This window comes from Hyperolius riggenbachi, chromosome 5 (genome assembly GCF_040937935.1).
Source record: "Hyperolius riggenbachi isolate aHypRig1 chromosome 5, aHypRig1.pri, whole genome shotgun sequence".
In the NCBI taxonomy this organism is placed as follows: Eukaryota; Metazoa; Chordata; class Amphibia; order Anura; family Hyperoliidae; genus Hyperolius; species Hyperolius riggenbachi.
The window spans coordinates 321,035,442-321,053,644 of NC_090650.1; the positions used below are offsets into that span (position 1 = coordinate 321,035,442).

Consider the following 18,203-nt stretch of genomic DNA (forward strand, 5'->3'; position numbering starts at 1 on the left):
GTTTATGTCTATATTATTACTACAAGGACTAAGAATCACATTTTTATTGGTGTTATTATTATATGTTCAGAGTATCTTTTTGATCTTGCAAAGCTGCATATTTGCAAATATGTTCTGCCTTAAAGAGAACCCGAGGTGTGTTTAAAGAATGTTATCTGCATACAGAGGCTGGATCTGCCTATACAGCCCAGCCTCTGTTGCTATCCCAAACCCCCCTAAGGTCCCCCTGCACTCTGCAATCCCTCATAAATCACAGCCATGCTGTGAGGCTGTGTTTACATCTGTAGTATCAGTCTCAGCTGCTCCCCCGCCTCCTGCATAGCTCCGGTCCCTGCCCCCGTCCCTTCCCTCCAATCAGCAGGGAGGGAAGGGATGCAGGCAGGAATTGGAGTTCTGCAGGAGGCGGGGAGAGCAGCAGACTGACACTATAGAGATAAACACAGCCAGCTCTGACAAACTGTTTGTCAGAAGCGTGGCTGTGATTTATGAGGGATTGCAGAGTGCAGGGGGACCTTAGGGGGGTTTGGGATAGCAACAGAGGCTGGGCTGTATAGGCAGATCCAGCCTCTGTATGCAGATAATATTCTTCAAACCCACCTCGGGTTCTCTTTAAGAGGGCAATACTGCACTTGGCATTGTAGTTATGTGTTGTAACATGGATTAAAAGATTCATATAAATTGATGTGTCAAACCATGCTTTGCTCTGTTAGAACAGTGCAATCTATGTTATCTGGCAGATTGAACACGTTCCATCAGATAACGTGCCTCCCAGGTATGGACTCTAGCCCGTGTGTTCATGCACCATGGCAACACAAATCGATGTGTTTAAAACAGTACCGAGACCCCATCATTCAGCACCTTGATTTCAAAACTACAGACCCCTCTACACATGTGCATGGCACTAACCAGAGTTTAGCAAATGTGTTTTGACTTTTCAGCGCTTGACATGGATGCTTGCCACACCCACAGGAGTCTGCAAAATTATTTTGCTGGAGGCTACAAAATTCTCTCCCCATTTGTTGGGAGTTGACGAAGGAATGAATGATTCACAGAAGTGGATGGAGCCTAGTGGTGCTGAGCCACAGCATGTTGCTCTAGCCTTTGATGCAGACTGGTTGGACTTGTTCCTAGGTGATTGAGGAACCGGTTTGACTGGCTTCATATGCCAACAAATTCTGGTATCATTCCATGTTACACAGAATGTAGAAACCTGCCCAGCGAGTTGAATGAAAGGCATATTAGGATATCCATTGCACATTGTATATATGTGAGCTGTAGCTTCACTTACATACACTCCAGCAGCAGCTGCCTTGAGGATGGTCCAGGTTGCATCACACCGACTGCTGTAATGTAGGAGTCTGATGCTATAGGAAGAAGATAGCACTGATAGTGATCATTCCACCAGCAAAAACTGTAAGTCCACTAATCATAATATGTTAGCTATTCGTTTTACCCACATAACATTACTATATATGTTCTGTAAATATATTTACAATTTTCATCAATCATGCACATAAATTAATGCAGCAATATTTATTTCTCGTAAAAAAAAAAATGCAACCAAACTTTAATAAATTTATTGTAGTGCATATATATATAAATATGATATAAAATGTATACACACATCAGTTTTACCAGCTTTGTACTATTTGCAGTTAAGCTCATCACTCTATAGTAATCTAGTGACTAGCAGTGTGCAATGGCGGGGGCTTGCTATAAAGAGCTGAGGTGCGAGGTAATATGCCCAGGTAATTGCATGCCTAGAAGAGACAGGTCTACAGCTGTGTAACATAGTCACCTCACAATCTCTGTATTGTGCTCCGAATGAACTGTATAGGAAGGAATGAAGGCAGGTTTTATCATGCCTCTGTGTCCTGGAACATTCTTTAGCTCAGGACAATTGGAACTCTCACATCGTGTTTGCTAAGCATGATTATACCGATCTTCCAATTTTTGACCCTTTATCCTAATATATTCACACTTATAACAAACAATATATGGTATTTTGCCATTTCCTTTTCTATCCTATCTTAATGTGAAAATCATTTATAGATGGCACTAACATAACATTTTCAATTAAACCCTTTAAATAGGGTGTTTAAGGGATGAGACTACTTTTTCACACAACTGTATCATTAGTAGGTAACAGTTTTGGCCTCCCTTCACATATAATAATAGCTAATATTCTGCAGTAGAAGGCCATTCAAGACAGCTGGCACAAATCACTCACTGTAACTCTTCTCCAGCAAATATAAATACAAAAATCACAGAACAAGAAAAGATAAGTGCAAATGAGAAATCACTGTGAATGGCAGGGTTTTTCCTTTGCAACGCAACCTTTCAAGAAAATACAAAAACAACCATTGGACCGGAAAGGTTTTTTTGTTTTTTGTTTTTACAGAATTAGGGGGAATATATTATTAAATTATAATTCAGGTTTAGAAAAAAAAATAAAATTATATATATATATATATATATATATATATATATATATATATATATATATATATATATATATATATATACACACTGTAGATACTGTTTAAAACAGGTCCCAAGGGATGGCTGTTTTAAATTGTGGTAAATTTTTACATGCGTTAGCAGGTATGAATTATGTTGTTAGCATAGCATAAATACGTACATTTATGCAATAAAACTGTGCAGCATAAACAGCACAATAAATTAATTCAGAAGATAGGTATTCATATTCATCATAGCTTTGTGACAATAACACCTTAAGCTCTGTAAGAAACAATCAAATACCTTAAAAAAAAAGAAAAATGATTTTGAATGTTAACAAGCTAACAGTGGTCCATCATTTCATAGGAAGAGTGTTTTACTGAACTGCAGAGCATTAAAGCTAGCAGCGTTTCTTCCAAACATCCCATCATCTAGGATATTGTAAGAATTGCTAAAGACCACATGCACGCTTCAGTACAATTCACTGCATGTCTTCTTTTAAGCCTCATACTCACGAGCTACAATTGTCGCCGCAACCACGTGGCACGCACGTGTTGCGGCGACAGGTCTCCCGTGAGTATGGTGCGCGCGCCCCGAACCGTCGCTACTCAGAGCTGTCCCCGGGCGACTTCGCCGCAACTGTCGCTAGTGTGTATGCGGACTAGCGACAGCAACCAATAGGGAATTCACGGAGCTTCCAGCGGGGGGGGGGGGGGGGGGAGGAGGAATGTCGGCGACAGCTTCCGTCGCATCAGTAATCCCTCTTCCGCCATGTGTATGCGGAGGGACACGGCGACGAGCTATCGCCGATCTGTCGCGCACACGCACCCGTGTGCTAGCGACCAGCTACATTTGTAGCTCATGTGTACCAGGCAATAGAACTCATTCCCAACATACATGTTTCATAGGGCTCATAAATAAAATACATCCTGTTCACTGACCAGAGTATAGCCATGTACAGACTTTACATTACAGGCAGAACAAGCAAAGTATAATCCAACTAGGTAGTTGTGTATTATACCAGCTACCAAAATATGTCTGCCCCCACTTAAAAGATATTTACTCCCCTTTGGAAATATACTGTATATGATGTCATTGGAAAGTTGGGTTTTGGCTTTCATTTGCACTATTCTCCACATCTGCGCAATGCATTGTTCCTGAGTGAGGGGGTTTTGAATGAGGGGTGCCTACTCCTTTTAAAGTGATATTCCCCACTTTACTGGAATCATTCTCCCTTTGCTCACTCGCTGGGCTGCAAGATCAGTCCTCGCTTTGCTCAGACAGCTTTTTATTCTAACTCTATGCCCACTTGGATAGTGGACATTGCACACCAGGACCCTTGCACGCTTTCTTTACCCCCCCCCCCCCCCCCCCTCCCCAGTGGACATCCCTCATTCATCACCCTGTAATTCAGGAACGGTGCATTGCACTGACACGAGGCATAAATCATTATTGGCTTTCCAAGAATATGATGATTTCTAAAGGGGAGTAAATATCTTTTGAAAAGGGGCAGTCAAATTCAGTAGAGGATATAATATGTAAGTACCCCCAACTATTATCTGTAGTGTACTCAGCACTCCCCATTCACTATCATTTTGTCTGAGTGGCATGTATTGTATTATAGAGAGGGGTGGGAGAGACAATCAGGAAAGTTCTCACTACAGGAAAATACAGCAGTGTTTGGCTAGAAAACACAAAGGATACCCAAAGTGACATGTGACATGATAAGATATACATGTGTATGTACAGTGCCTAGCACAAAAATAACTATGCTGTGTTCCTTTTTTCTTTCTCTGTCTGAAAGAGTTAAATATCAGGTATGTAAGTGGCTGACTCAGTCCTGACTCAGACAGGAAGTGACTACAGTGTGACCCTCACTGATAAGAAATTCCCCTTTTTATCTCTTTCTTGCTCTCAGAAGCTATTTTCTGCTAGGAAAGTGTTTTATAGTTGGAATTTATTATCAGTGAGGGTCACACTGTAGTCACTTCCTGTCTGAGTCAGCCACTTACATACCTGATATTTAACTCTTTCAGACAGAGAAAGAAAAAAAGGAACACAGCATAGTTATTTGTGTGCTAGGCACTGTACATACACATGTCTATCTCATCATGTCACATGTCACTTCGGGTATCCTTTAAAGAGAAACAGTAACCAAGAATTGAACTTCACCCCAATCAGTAGCGGATACCCTCTTTCCCATGAGAAATCTTTTCCTTTTTACAAACGGATCATCAGGGGGCTCTGTATGGCTGACATTGTGGTGAAACCCCTCCCACAGTGTGATGTCAGGGCCATGGTTCTGACATCACACTGTGGGAGCCTTGTTGCATGATGGCAAATAACAGCTGTTTACAGCTGTTTCCAACTGCCAAAAAAAAGCAAGCAGCAGCTACTTCCACTGACATCACCTACCAGCAGTAAAATTGTCACCATGTGATAAATGTCAGAATGTAAATCAGGGAGAGGAAAGGTTTTACAAAGGGCAAACACCGACTAAATCATTTATACATAATTATTGTAAAAATGAAGTATTTTTTTTTTTTTACATTATTTTCCCTGGAGTTCCTCTTTAAGGCTATTCTTGTGTGCTGAATCATATGTAGAAGATGGGGAATGTTTGTACAGACATGGGACTGTCACCCAATCTTAAAGGATACCCGAAGTGACATGTGACATGATGAGATAGACATGTGTATGTACAGTGCCTAGCACAAAAATAACTATACTGTGTTCCTTTTTTCTTTCTCTGTCTGAAAGAGTTAAATATCAGGTATGTAAGTGGCTGACTCAGTCCTGACTCAGACAGGAAGTGACTACAGTGTGACCCTCACTGATAAGAAATTCCCCTATTTATCTCTTTCTTGTTTTTTAGAAGCCATTTTCTGCTAGGAAAGCGTTACATAGTTGGAATTTCTTATCAGTTAGGGTCACACTGTAGTCACTTCCTGTCTGAGTCAGGACTGAGTCAGCCACTTACATACCTGATATTTAACTCTTTGAGACAGAGAAAGAAAAAAGGAACACAGTATAGTTATTTGAGTGCTAGGCACTGCACATACACGTCTATCATCATGTCACATGTCACTTCGGGTATCCTTTAAGTGATCATTTTAGGAGACAATTACCTAATATCTATACAGTTTTCCTGGTCACTAACTATTTTTTCTCTGCAAATAAACCCAGCTCACACATTATCTACTTTTCCTGGCAATTACGCTATATAAAAATGCTCACTTGGTGCTAGCAAGTATGTTTATGCTAAAATTATTCACAAGAACCGTCCATCAAGTAACTCTTCTGTTTAATGTCTACAAGTTGCATTAAAGTCTTAACCACACAGAAATGATTATAGAAACACAGGATCACATGGAAAAGCTTCTTCAGTATTTATCTCTGATGTTATAACAATTCCATGGCTCTGCTGTTTACAAAACTGCCATTGTACTATCTAGGGATTATCTCTTGATCCTGCTGGAGCTGAGAAACAAGGACTTTGGTCTTCTCTTCAATAGAAACCTGTGATGCTAGGAAGCACAGCAATCTTCAGTCATCAGATTTCCAGTGAATGTGCTGTTAGAGGTGTGGTAGAAAAGAGAGACTATGAAACACATTTCGTTTGGGACCTCCTCTCTACTAAGTAGGGGCCTGAGCCCACTAACGCAGTTGTGTCCGCTTTTTAGCAACACATCAATGTTACAGATGCTGAAAAGCAGACAGATGCGGACACTGTGTTAGTGGGGTCAGGCCCTAACACTGATCATGCTTTCATAATGCTTACAACCAAAGGGCTAGGCTCGGTCCACACTAGGTACGGTTGCAGAACGCAATCTGTGGTCTGGCCTCCGGTTTTCAAAATCCGGAATGCAAACGCATCCGTGCTACCCTTTTGCAGCATACGTTTCCAGTCCGTTTGCGTTTTAAAAAACGTGTCCACAGCCCTGGCCATGGGGGGCCGCTGAGCTGAAGAAGTTAGCAGCCAAGAAGGGGGGCAGCATGCACAGCAGCAGGAGGGGGGTTGGACCCCCCCTCCCTCACCTGGGTCCCATCCCCCTGGTGGTATTTGCGCTAATGTAATCAGCTAATGTAATCAGCAGCGAGTGGGGAAGCAATTACCTTCTTTCATTGCATTCAATCACTCCCCGTGTGGCTTCCGGCAATGCCACCCTCGGTACTTCAGTGGCCGTCATTGCAGGATTTACAAGGCGAGCAGAGGAAGGTAGTAGGTAATTGTTTCCCCACTCGCTGCTGATTACATTAGCACAAATAGCTGGAGGGGATGGGGGGACCCAGGTAAGGGGAGGGAGGTAAAACAACCCCCCCGGCCATGTGCCTGCTAATAATACCGAGGGGGGGGGGGGATAAGGGATCCGCAAAAATAACATTGAGGGGAGGAGCAGGCAGTAGGCAATCTGGTTCTCCTTCTATTTTTGTGTGCAAACTAGCCTGTGTAGAGGAAGATCCATTTTTGTATTGACTTCCATTAACTCTCGGTGTATCCGGGCTCCATGAAAATGTTGCAAATCCAGACTCTCCGTTCAGTTTTTCAAACCGGATCCCGCGGGTCCGTTTTTTAAAGTTTGTGAAGACGGCCACAATTTTAAACATTGGTATCCGTGGCTCCGGTTTTGGTCTGGGCCAAAAAACGGAGCCACGGATACGTTTTTTAAACAAGTGTGAACCGCTGCTAAAACAAAATATTCTGAACATATCTTACCACCTGCCTTGTCCAATACATACAGAATACAGCATTCCATGCATTCATAGCTAACTGGGGGAAAAATCTATAATTAAGACCGAGGGGGAATGGTCCAACGTATGTCAATCCACAGCTAAATTGTCTATCAACACTGAGACCATTGATACGGGAGATAGGAAAATGACATGCAATGTTAACCATTAACCACATTTCCTCTTTTGTAGAATGAACAGTACTTTATCTTATATTTGTTTTTTAACTTCAATAACTGTAAGGAAAATTTTTATGTAAAATAAACAGTAAGTAGTAAAATCTCTAATTCACGGGCCAGTAAATAAAAATGCTATATCATTTATAACTCGAGCATCAAGTGTGGTTACTGCAGACACCCTGAGGCACACATCAGTGCATCCTTTATGGCTTCCTATAACACCTACAGTGAACAAAGTCGTGCAACACCCTTCACTGGAAACATACTGCACAGACCTGTCTCCCTATTTCCACTGTAGTTTGCTGCATGGCTGACTCACACTGTGTACATGAAATCTTTTGTTTTCCACAGATGGCCATTATGTATTCAGTGATGCTCGTCACTGTAGCAGCTGTCAAACTGCATCTCAGGTAATGCAGGTTAACAACGTAAATTGACTCTGGTTGGAAAGCAACTTATTTCTAATGAGATGCCATTACTTCAGGCTATGTCATGCAATCATTTGGATTACATGTGCTAATTCATCTTAATACACACATCCAAAATGGCCAATTGTACCACTTTCATATAATATGATAGTATACCTACACAGTCTCTTCATAGTATTCAAAATCTGTTGGCACTCATACCACATGGCAGTGGTAAAATTGGCCAGTCATTTGCAGATAATTAGATGTGTGTACAGAGCATTACCATACAATACACACTTCTGTGCCTATTTTGGGGGTGCTTTTCTGACCTTATGAGGTCAACTAAGCATATGATTCCCAAATAAACTAGTCAGATTTCAAATAGAGAGTAACTACCTCTTGGGTAAGCATGGTCACTTGTATGGAGGTAGAAGAAGGATCAATGGGTGAGAAAGTAGCTCAATACATCATAACTCATAAAAAAAAGACTAAAGTTTTGCTAACTGATGTTCCCACATTGTATGGAACACTTCAATGAAGGACTCCCAGCTATTATTATTTAGTGACAAAAGCCATCCCTGCCCGGCTTTGTCACACAGCAGTCAGTATGTCCCTGTCAACTATGCTGCAATTGCTATTTGCTAGGGTGCATACTGCCATGGATATGTAGAACATCAGCTACAACGGATGCAAGACCAACAGTACATTTGGATGGGGGTACTGACTAATGATATGGTTTAGAGAAATATGCTAATTGTATTTGGGAGATTTGCTAATTGTATTCTTTTGAGGGACATGCCGCCAACTTATGTTGTTTTGGGGGACATGCTGCTTAATTGTTGTTTGGGGATATGCCTGATCAATTGCAGACTACAATATTCTAGAAATAATTATTGTGGAAAATGGTATACCGGTATGCCTGGTCTTTTTTTTATTTTTCGTGTAGTAGAGTGAAGACCTTTTTTTCTGTTGGAGCGGAATCAAAAGCTCTGAGAATGGTATCAGGCTTAAAGGGGAACTGAAGAGAGAAGTATATGGAGGCTGCCATGCTTATTTCCTTTTAAGCAATACCAGTTGCCTGGCAGCCCTGCTGATCCTCTGCCTCTAATACTATTAGCTATAGCCCCTGAACAAGCATACAGCAGATCAGGTGTTTCAGACTTTAAAGTCAGATCTGACCAGACTAGCTGCATGCTTGTTTCTGGTGTTATTCAGATACTACTGCAGAGAAATAGACCAGCAGGGCTGCCAGGCAACTGGTATTGATTAAAAGGAAATAAATATGGCAGCCTCCGTATACCTCTTTTACTTCAGTTCCCCTTTAAAACACCCAGTCCAACCCTAGTTAAAGTGTCAGAGTAATATGGAGTCTGCCATATTTATTTCCTTTTAAACAATACCAGTTGCCTGGCAGTCCTACTGATCTTTGTGGCATCAGTACAGTCTAATGGTGGGCATAGACGGGTCGACCGGCGGCTCGATTAGCCGCTGGATCTACCCCAGCCTCGGGTACAATTTGAACCAGGTTTAAGGGTGATAGACCCACCTCTGTGTTTAATGTGCACAACATTCTCAGTGGATTCCCTGCAGCTATGTGGGGAGTGCATATGTAGAGTATAGTACTACTGTGTTACTTAAAGTAAACCTGATACAGATGAAAGTTTTAAACATACCTGGGGCTTCATCCAGCCCCCTTCAGGCTAATCAGTCCCTCGCGGTCCTCCTTCGCCACCTGGATCTTCTGCTATGGGTCCAGGCACTTGAGCAAGTCGGGCTCAGTATGCATGCATACACTGCGCTGCCAGGAATGTACTACACCTACGCAGCACTATTGTGCAGATGCAAAACGCTCTTGGCTGTGGAAGCGGCACGCAGCCGATCTACACTGACTGGCTGAATTATTAGGATCATAGCAGAAGATCCAGGTGGTGGAAGAGGACAGTGAAGGACTGATTGGCCTGAAGGAAGCCCCAGGTATGTATAAAACTTTTCTTTTCATCCGTCTCAGGTACCCTATAATTCATAGTCACCAAAGCAAATTTCAACAACATATCAAATTATTTGATTTTATGAGCAAAAGGAGTGCATAAATTTGCATAAACCCGTATCAGCACAGAATTATTGCCATCTCATTGACCATCTCTATTAGTGACACAACTGCACATCAACATACACACAACAGATGTGATATATCGGCAGGGCATATGGTTAGAGATGTGGCAAAAAGCCATGGAGACTGATTGGACTAACAGTGGAGGAAGGAGTAGTGAACTGGCAGACAGTTGAATTACTTCTCTATCACCCTCCGCTTCATTAACTGGGGCCCCTGAGTCTCACTCCTGATGTGATACCTGGGCCATTATTCAATTAAAAATTTCTCCTGAGTTTTCTATTAGGAATAACATTTTCATCTTCTCTTTAAAAGGAGAGGTGCGAGGTGAAAAAAACCAAACACAAGTTCTTCTTACCTGGGGCTACCTCCATCCCCTGGCAGCCTATCTTTACCTCACCCCAGCTCCAGTGTCCCGGGATTCCCTCTGTTGCTGATGCTGACCTCGCCAGGTTAGCATCTTCAGTACCTGCACAAGTATGCGGCCGCGCCGCTTGCTATTGCGCTAACGTGGCCTGGAGTGTTCTGCGCAGGTGCAGTACTTTGCTCTAGGACATGTGATCGTGAGAGGCGCATCGACCTGGCAAGCAGCATCTGCAACAAATGAGATCCCGGACACTGGAGCTGCGGTGAGGGACAGAGAGGCTGCCAGATGCTGAAGGAAGCCCCAGGTAACTTGGTAAGTAGATCGTTTTTTCCCCCTACGCTGGTAAAAATGCAGTAAAACACACATCTGTCTGGCCACTGAAATACATTATGTGCATTTTACTTCTGTTGTACAGAAATATGCAGCAAGTTGTGCGTTTTGAAAGGAAAAAGCAGATGTGTTTTTTTATGAGCCCCATAGACTGTCATTATTGGCAAAAACTCCTGTTTTCCGCAATGCTAGTGATTATGCCTGGTCTGAATTCCCTTGTACAAGGCTCAATGCATGTATGGGCAGGAGTCCTCATGCCCACCGCTACTCCAGTTCCCCTTAGTCCCAGTGTGTAAAAGCCCCCTTAAGTGGCGGCCAGGTTGCGCACACACTGGCGCAGTGGGTCGTGTCCTTAATTGTACTCCTGTAGCTCTACGCACTTCTAACATCTCGTAGTGAACATGTGCAGAGCACTCACGGCCTCGCCATCGATTGTGCAGTAGTGTGTGACCTAGCTGACTTGGCATACTTGTGCAGACTTTTACACCAGAACGGAGGGGAATAGAGGTGAGCGGGAAGCAGTTGGCAGGAGGACTCCTGCCCATACTCACCTGGACTCTCTATTTTTTTTACAAAGAAGTTCACCTCTGGTATAATTTAAATTAACCTTTTTAGCACTCTGCAATTAAAAAAGTAGCAAAAAAAAGTGAAAAGGTACTGTCAAAATCAGTTTGAGTATTTTCTTATTTGCTGGAAGCTTAACCCCCTTGCCGTTCCAACTCTGGCGGCAAGGGGGCAGCGCAGCACTTTTTTTTTTTTTTTAATCATGTAGCGAGCCCAGGGCTCGCTACATGATAGCCGTTGACAAGCGGCATCCCCCTACCCACTCTGATCGCCTTCGCCGATCAGAGTAAGCAGGAAATCCCGTTCAGAACGGGATTTCCTGCTGGGCTTCCCCGGTCGCCATGGCGACCGGGCGGGATGACGTCGGGATGTCAGAGGGAATCCCGATCCACCCCTCAGCTCTGCCTGGCACTGATTGGCCAGGCTGCGCAAGGGGTCTGGAGGGGGGGGGGGCGGCTCGGCGGGTAGCGGCGAATTGGCGGCGATCGGAAACTGCACGCAGCTAGCAAAGTGCTAGCTGCATGCAGTAAAAAAAATAAATTTGAATATCGGCCCAGCAGGGCCGGAGAAATCCTTCTGCGCAGGTTACCCTGAGCTGAGCTCGGGATAACCGGCAAGGAGGTTAAAGGGCATTTTATTGATAAAGTGTGAAAATATCACCTGGAAGAAAGCTTAGAATAAAAAGTGAATTATAAAGGCCCTGGTGTGGTCTGCATCATTTTAGTGACACAACTGTTTGGGGCTTGGATGTATGTTTAGTTCCAGAGGATGAATTTGGTGTCCTTGATCTGGATCTGTAAGCAGCGTCTTCTTCCCACCCCTCTTAGGGCTGGTGCACACCAGAGTGGTTCTGGAGCGTTTTTTAAAACGCTTGCAGGGGGAAAACCATTTGGCTAATGAAAGTGAATGGGATGGTGCACATCAGAGCGGCTCATTTTTTCCACAAACGCAAACTCCTGGGCTGCAGCATTTTTTGGATTTCTGAGGCGTTTCTGCCTCAATGTTAAAGTATAGGAAAGTGGAAAACCGCTTTGAAAAACGCTAGATCAGAGCGATTTTCCAGGCGTTTTTGTTACAGAAGCTGTTCAGTAACAGCTTTACTGTAACAATATTTTTAATCAGAAACGCTCCAAAAAACGCTCGGCATGTTTAGGAAACATGTCTAAAATCGCTCTGAAATTTGCCTCAAAAAACCTCTAGCGTTTTGCGGATCTGCTAGAGGTTTTTGGTGTGCACTAGGCCTTTTTCTTGTCATCAGCATTCAGGGCATTAGAATAAATGATTCATATCATATACCCCAGCCGGCGGTTTCCTTGGATGATAACAAGAGGCCAAGGGCCCTGGGAGAATCCTCCTGTCCTCTCATGGTACATGACAGGGCGGGGACCCGTATGTCTGTCACCTCTTCCCAGTGTGTGAATAGCAGGAGAGCGCTCCCCAGAGCTGGCCCTTCTACACGTGGTGCTGAAAGGACAACTGAAGAGAGAGGTATATGGGGGCTGCCATGTTTATTTCCTTTTAAGCAATACCAGTTGCCTGGCAGCCCTGCTGACCCTCTGACTCTACTACTTTCAGTCACTATTATTATTTTTTATTTATATAGCGCCAACATATTCCACAGCGCTTTACAAAGCACAATAAGACGACAAGGGGAACATAAATACAACTAACAAATGTACAGCAGAGTTCCAAGCAGCACAAATATTGTTACAAAAACAGTAAACATTAGGAGGATGACCCTGCCCTTGAGAGCTTACAATACATTGACCCTGAACAAGCATGCAGCAGATCAGGTGTTTCTGATATTATTGTCAGATCTGACGGATTAGTTGCATGCTTGTTTCTGGTGTTATTCAGATTCTGCAGCCAAACAGGCCAGCAGGACAGCCAGGCAACTGGTATTGTTTAAAAGGAAATAAACATGGCCGCCTCCATAGTCTTTTCACTTCAGTTGCCCTTGAAATTCATAGGCTGCGCTACCCAATGCAGAGGATTCCACTAAGGTAATGCTAATGAACTGCTCCTGGCAGCACTGACTAATAACAGAATGATCGGCTCAGCAATGCGGAGGGGAAACTTTGTGCACACACTGCTGCTGTCCCAATAGTTGGCATATTTTGCTGTGCCTCCCCCCGGCGCAGAATGTGTCTAGGGGAGCAGGTATTCTGTGTGGCACCCCCTCTTCCTGCCATAGAGAACACTCGTCCTATGTCTCAAGTTACTGTAACCCGCTGGAATGTACGGGCTGACGTCACATACTGGGGTGTCACGTGAGCAAAGATGTGACAGGGAGCCATGGAGCTGGGACAAGCTGACCAGAACAGGAAGGAGGAGTGCGCCAGCAGGACAGACGTGTTCTCAGCAGCACGCACTGCTGCTTGCGTCGCATTTACCGGACCTTGGGTGTCACCCCCCCATCTGATGGTGATGACATCCGCTCATGCGCGCACTCCCCCCCTCCCCGTGACGCTGCAGTATAGGTAGCCAGGGATAGGTGCAGCCAGTTATATAGCCAGGAATAGGTGCCCGCATTATAGGTAGCCAGGTGGGAGGGGGGGGGGGGGGGTTAGCGGCAGGGGTAAATAGATACTCACTTCGCAGGGGTCCTGCGCACGTGTACTTGATTATTTCTTCCTCCTGTTGTTGCGTTCCATCTCCTTGGGCGGTTACAGGGAGATGGAACGCAAGAACAGCAAGGAGGAAGAAGTAATACACACGCGCAGTACCCCAGAGAAGTATGTCCTTACCGATGCCGCTGTTCATACCCCCGCCGTAGCATTGAATCCCAGAAAACGGTTAAACGTGATTGTGCATGGTTTAATTACCATGCACAAACTGTAGTATACCGTCATACTGGTATACCACGGCAACCCTAACCAAATGAATTGCAGGCTAGAATAAAAGCAGGAAGAAGGCAGGAATGGAGCATAAAGGTGCATACACACATCAGACCATAGTCTTTGGAAAATGAAAGATCACAGACCAATTTTACCCCCTTCCATGTAGTACGAGAGCCATAACTACACAGTCTATTCTATTGAGCTGAACTCTCCATCAGATAGAAATCTTTGCAAGATGCTGAACACATTCAAAAGATCTGTTCCAGCAAATGATCCATTCCTGCAAAATGCATTCATAGTCTATGATATCTGCAGATCCTCATACACACCTTGTTTAACAGACATTCATCTGCAGATCTGACAATCATCTGCAGATCTGAAGATCCATCCTGGTGGATCTGATCTGCAGATGAATGTCTGTTAAACAAGGTGTGTATGAGGATCTGCAGATATCATAGACAATGAATGCATTTTCCAGGAATGGATCTTTTGCAGATACTGATCTTTTGAATGGGTACAGCATCCTTGTTTTCAGCACCTTGCAAAGATTTCTATCTAATGGGGAGTTCAGCTCAATAGAATAGACTGTGTAGATATGGCTCTCACACTACATGGAAGGGGGTAAAATTGGTCTGTGATCTTTCATTTTCCAAAGACAATGGTCTGATGTGTGTATGCACCTTTATGCTCCATTCCTGCCTTCTTCCTGCTTTTATTCTAGCCTGCAATTCATTTGGTTAGGGTTGCCGTGGTATACCAGTATGACGGTATACTACGGTTTGATTGTGCATGGTAATTAAACCATGCACAATCACGTTTAACCGTTTTCTGGGATTCAATGCTACGGCGGGGGTATGAACAGCGGCATCGGTATGTGTAAAATTGGTCTGTGATCTTTTATTTTCCAAAGACTATGGTCTGATGTGTTTATGCACCCTTACTTATAGCAGGGCAGCAGACAAAGAATAGCCAGACTGCAGGCATGGAGTGATAGGCAGGCTAGAATAGCTACAGTACACAGAACTGACCAGGAATGGCAGGCTAGAATAGGAGTAAGACAAAGGCAGGAATGGAGCAATACTTAAGGTGCCCATACATTAGAAGATTATGGGCAGATTCGACCAAGAGACAAATTTATCTCTAATCGAATCTGATTAGAGATAAATTTGGGTTCTTTTCCGTTAGCCGGACGCAACCTCTAGGTGGCGATAAAATTCCAGCAGTTACATCTTTCCCTACTATCCATGGCAGCCTGGAGGGGGAATAGTAATTATCGCCACCTAGAGGTTGCACCTGGCAAACGGAAAAGCACCTAAATTTGTCTCTAATCGAATCTGCCCATACACTACAGGCGGATTCCCGTCCGATTTCAGAATGAAATCATCAGGGAATCGGCTGAGCCGCGGCGCCCGCCCTGCTGCCACAATGTATAAATGTATGCAGTGTGTATGCATTTTTTGTCCAGTGTCGGCCTCCACGTGGTGACCATCCATTACGCCAGGTAACAGCCGCATAAACGCCGGCGGCACATAGCGTCGCCTTCGTGACGTCAGACATAGCGCCACCAGCGTGTATGCGGAACCTGGCGAGATGGACGGAAACCGCGTGGAGGCCGACACCGGACAGGTAATGTATAAATGCACACACACTGCATACATTTATACATTGTGGCGGCAGAGGTTTCGTCGTCTCCTTCGCAATTCGGCCGCCGTACCCCCAACCAACCAACTTTGGCCCAAAATTTTCCAGCATGCACGAACGACCGTGCGGCCAATTTCTCTCCCGAAATTGGTCAATTTGTCGGTCGGACATGCACTTGGCAGCACCAATTTTCATCCAATTCGATTATAATAATGGAATTGGTTGGTCGGCAAATGTATGGGCCCCTTAATAGCAGGGAAGCAGACAAAGAATAGCCAGAGTGCAGGCATGGAGTGATAGGCAGGCTAGAATAGCTACAGAAAACAGAACTAACCATGCATGACAGGCTAGAATAGGAGCAAGGGCAGGAATGAAAGGTTTAATGCTGGGGATACATGGTACGTTTCTATACCGTGTATCGAGCAGCTGATGCCGGGAGCTGATAATATTCAGCAGGTCCGATGACCCCGCTCGATCCCCGCACGCTCGATCCCCGCTGGCGGACAATGGCGGGGAAGCGAGCGGCTGATAAGGAAGCACCGGCAGGGATGAGCGGGAATCGATCCGGGCGGCCGCGGGGACGTGACGGAAGTCGATCCGGTGGCTAATCGAGCTGCCGGATCGGTCCGTGTATGCCCAGCATAACAGGGCAGCAGACAAAGAGAACTCACCAGGAATGGCAGGCTAAAATAGGAGCAGGACACAGGGAGGAACCGAGGGTTACAAAGGCAGCAGGACTCACCAGGAATGGCAGGGTAGCAGGGACAGGGTACACTAGTAGCAGATATGCAGGCAAAGCACATAATGCAGAACACAGCTACAGAGAATAGGGGACAGAGCCACAGCTGATCAGTCTCTAATCAGCAGAGGCGATCAGTCTCCAGAAAGGGGAATGTTCTAACTCCCCAAGAGGTCAATCCAGCGTCTGCACAAGCGGGAAATCCAGCGTCTGCAGGAGGGAGAGAAGTTCTGAACACTGGGGGACACAGCAGCAGGGCACAATAAATCCAAACTCGTTGCCTTCAGAAGCCGTTCTCAGCAGGAAGCAGAAATGTAGCTATTATCAACAACCTTTCCCCCTCCATTGAAGAAAAGCTGATGGATGTGCACATACCCAGTGCACAAAGTAGCTTTTTCAGACGGGTAGTCTGAAGCGACAGGACACTTGCTTCTAATGTTATCATCCGGGTCCCAGCTTGATGACGTCATGAAGCTAGTATGCGGATGATAACACTAGAGGCAGGCTCCAAATGCAGAACGCGGCAAAGCTAAAGCTGGGCTCACGGCTGGAACCGGAGAGGGGTGAGTTGTGCAGCCTGCAGACGGGGTATGGAACGTGTGGAATCCCCGCACTGCACGTAACTTTACACTCGTCGGTACGGTTGCATGCACGCCGCAAGCCGGGGCTGCCACAGCGAGGACGGGAATACTGCTCATTCATTGTAACAGAGAAATAAAAATGTCAGTCTGACTATTGCATGTCTGATTCCAGGGTCTGTGTGTGTGCGCCGTTATCAACTAAGGAAGAACTCCATCCAGCCGCACATGAGAGCCTCTGAGGAGGTGAGTAGGGAATGCTAAGAGATGAGCATTATTATTATTGTGGATATATTGGTAAGGCGTCATACTATCCTTCACAGTCTGATTCCTCCCCCTCCCCTTACTGAGAAGAAAGTGAAAAAATATATCCAAAGGTGACAGAGACTATACATAAACCATTTTAAAGTTAGCGTGGTGGTACGGCGGCTGATTTTCGAACGAGCGACGAGACGACTAAACCCCCGCTGCTGCTGCCGCAAAATGTATGCAGTGTATAGTGCATTTATACATTACCTGTCCGGTGTCAGCCTCCACGCGGTTTCCGTCCATCTCCGGGTTCCGCATACATGCCAGCAGCGCTCTGATGTCACGAAGGCTGACGTCAGACGCAATGCGTCCGCTAGCATGTATGCGGCTGTTACCTGGCGAGATGGACGGACACCATGCACATTTATACATTTTGGGCACAGGGGCGGCTCAGCCGAGTCCCTGATGATTTCATGCTGTAATCGGACGGGAATCGGCCTGTAGTGTATGGGCAGATTCGATTAGAGACAAATTTATCTCTAATCAGATTCGATTAGAGATAAATTTGTCTCTTGGTCGAATCTGCCCATACTCGTTCTAATGTATGGGCACCTTTAGACTCTCCACATAGTATCGATTGTTGACAAAATATCAAATAGGTGGCAAAATGCATTCCCAGCATGGTGTATAGCCAGACACTGTGAGCAATGCAGAATGAATGAAAAAGTTGATTTGCAGTTACACTTGCATTTTCAAATTCACGCTAGACTCACCCAGCAATACATTAGTTACATAGGAGTATATTTACTAAACTGAGATAATCAAAATATCTTGTATATAGTGTTGCGCATGAGGAGTAGAGCATAATGGATTGCATGTAATATATTGCAATATGCTTAACTCATAGCGCGGTAAGACTTTACGCACATTATTTTGCTTACCACAGTTTAGTGAATACATCCCATAGCTACATGTAAACTTCTTAGATTTTCCTCAGTCTAATGG

General features: G+C 44.7%; 1 protein-coding gene across 2 annotated transcripts in view; it reads left to right on the top strand.

Moving 5' to 3' along the window:
• The first annotated feature begins 1,286 nt into the window (after positions 1-1,286).
• Positions 1,287-18,203, top strand: part of RBBP8 (RB binding protein 8, endonuclease) — a 98,507-nt gene continuing 81,590 nt past the window's right edge. Inside the window, exons 1-2 of one of the 2 annotated variants that reach the window (XM_068237251.1) lie at positions 1,287-1,413; positions 17,125-17,195. The gene's annotated coding sequence lies outside the window, so the exon portion shown is untranslated. Of the gene's footprint in view, positions 1,414-16,829; positions 16,935-17,124; positions 17,196-18,203 lie in introns of those variants that run through there. The other variant, XM_068237250.1, reaches the window with a different exon arrangement.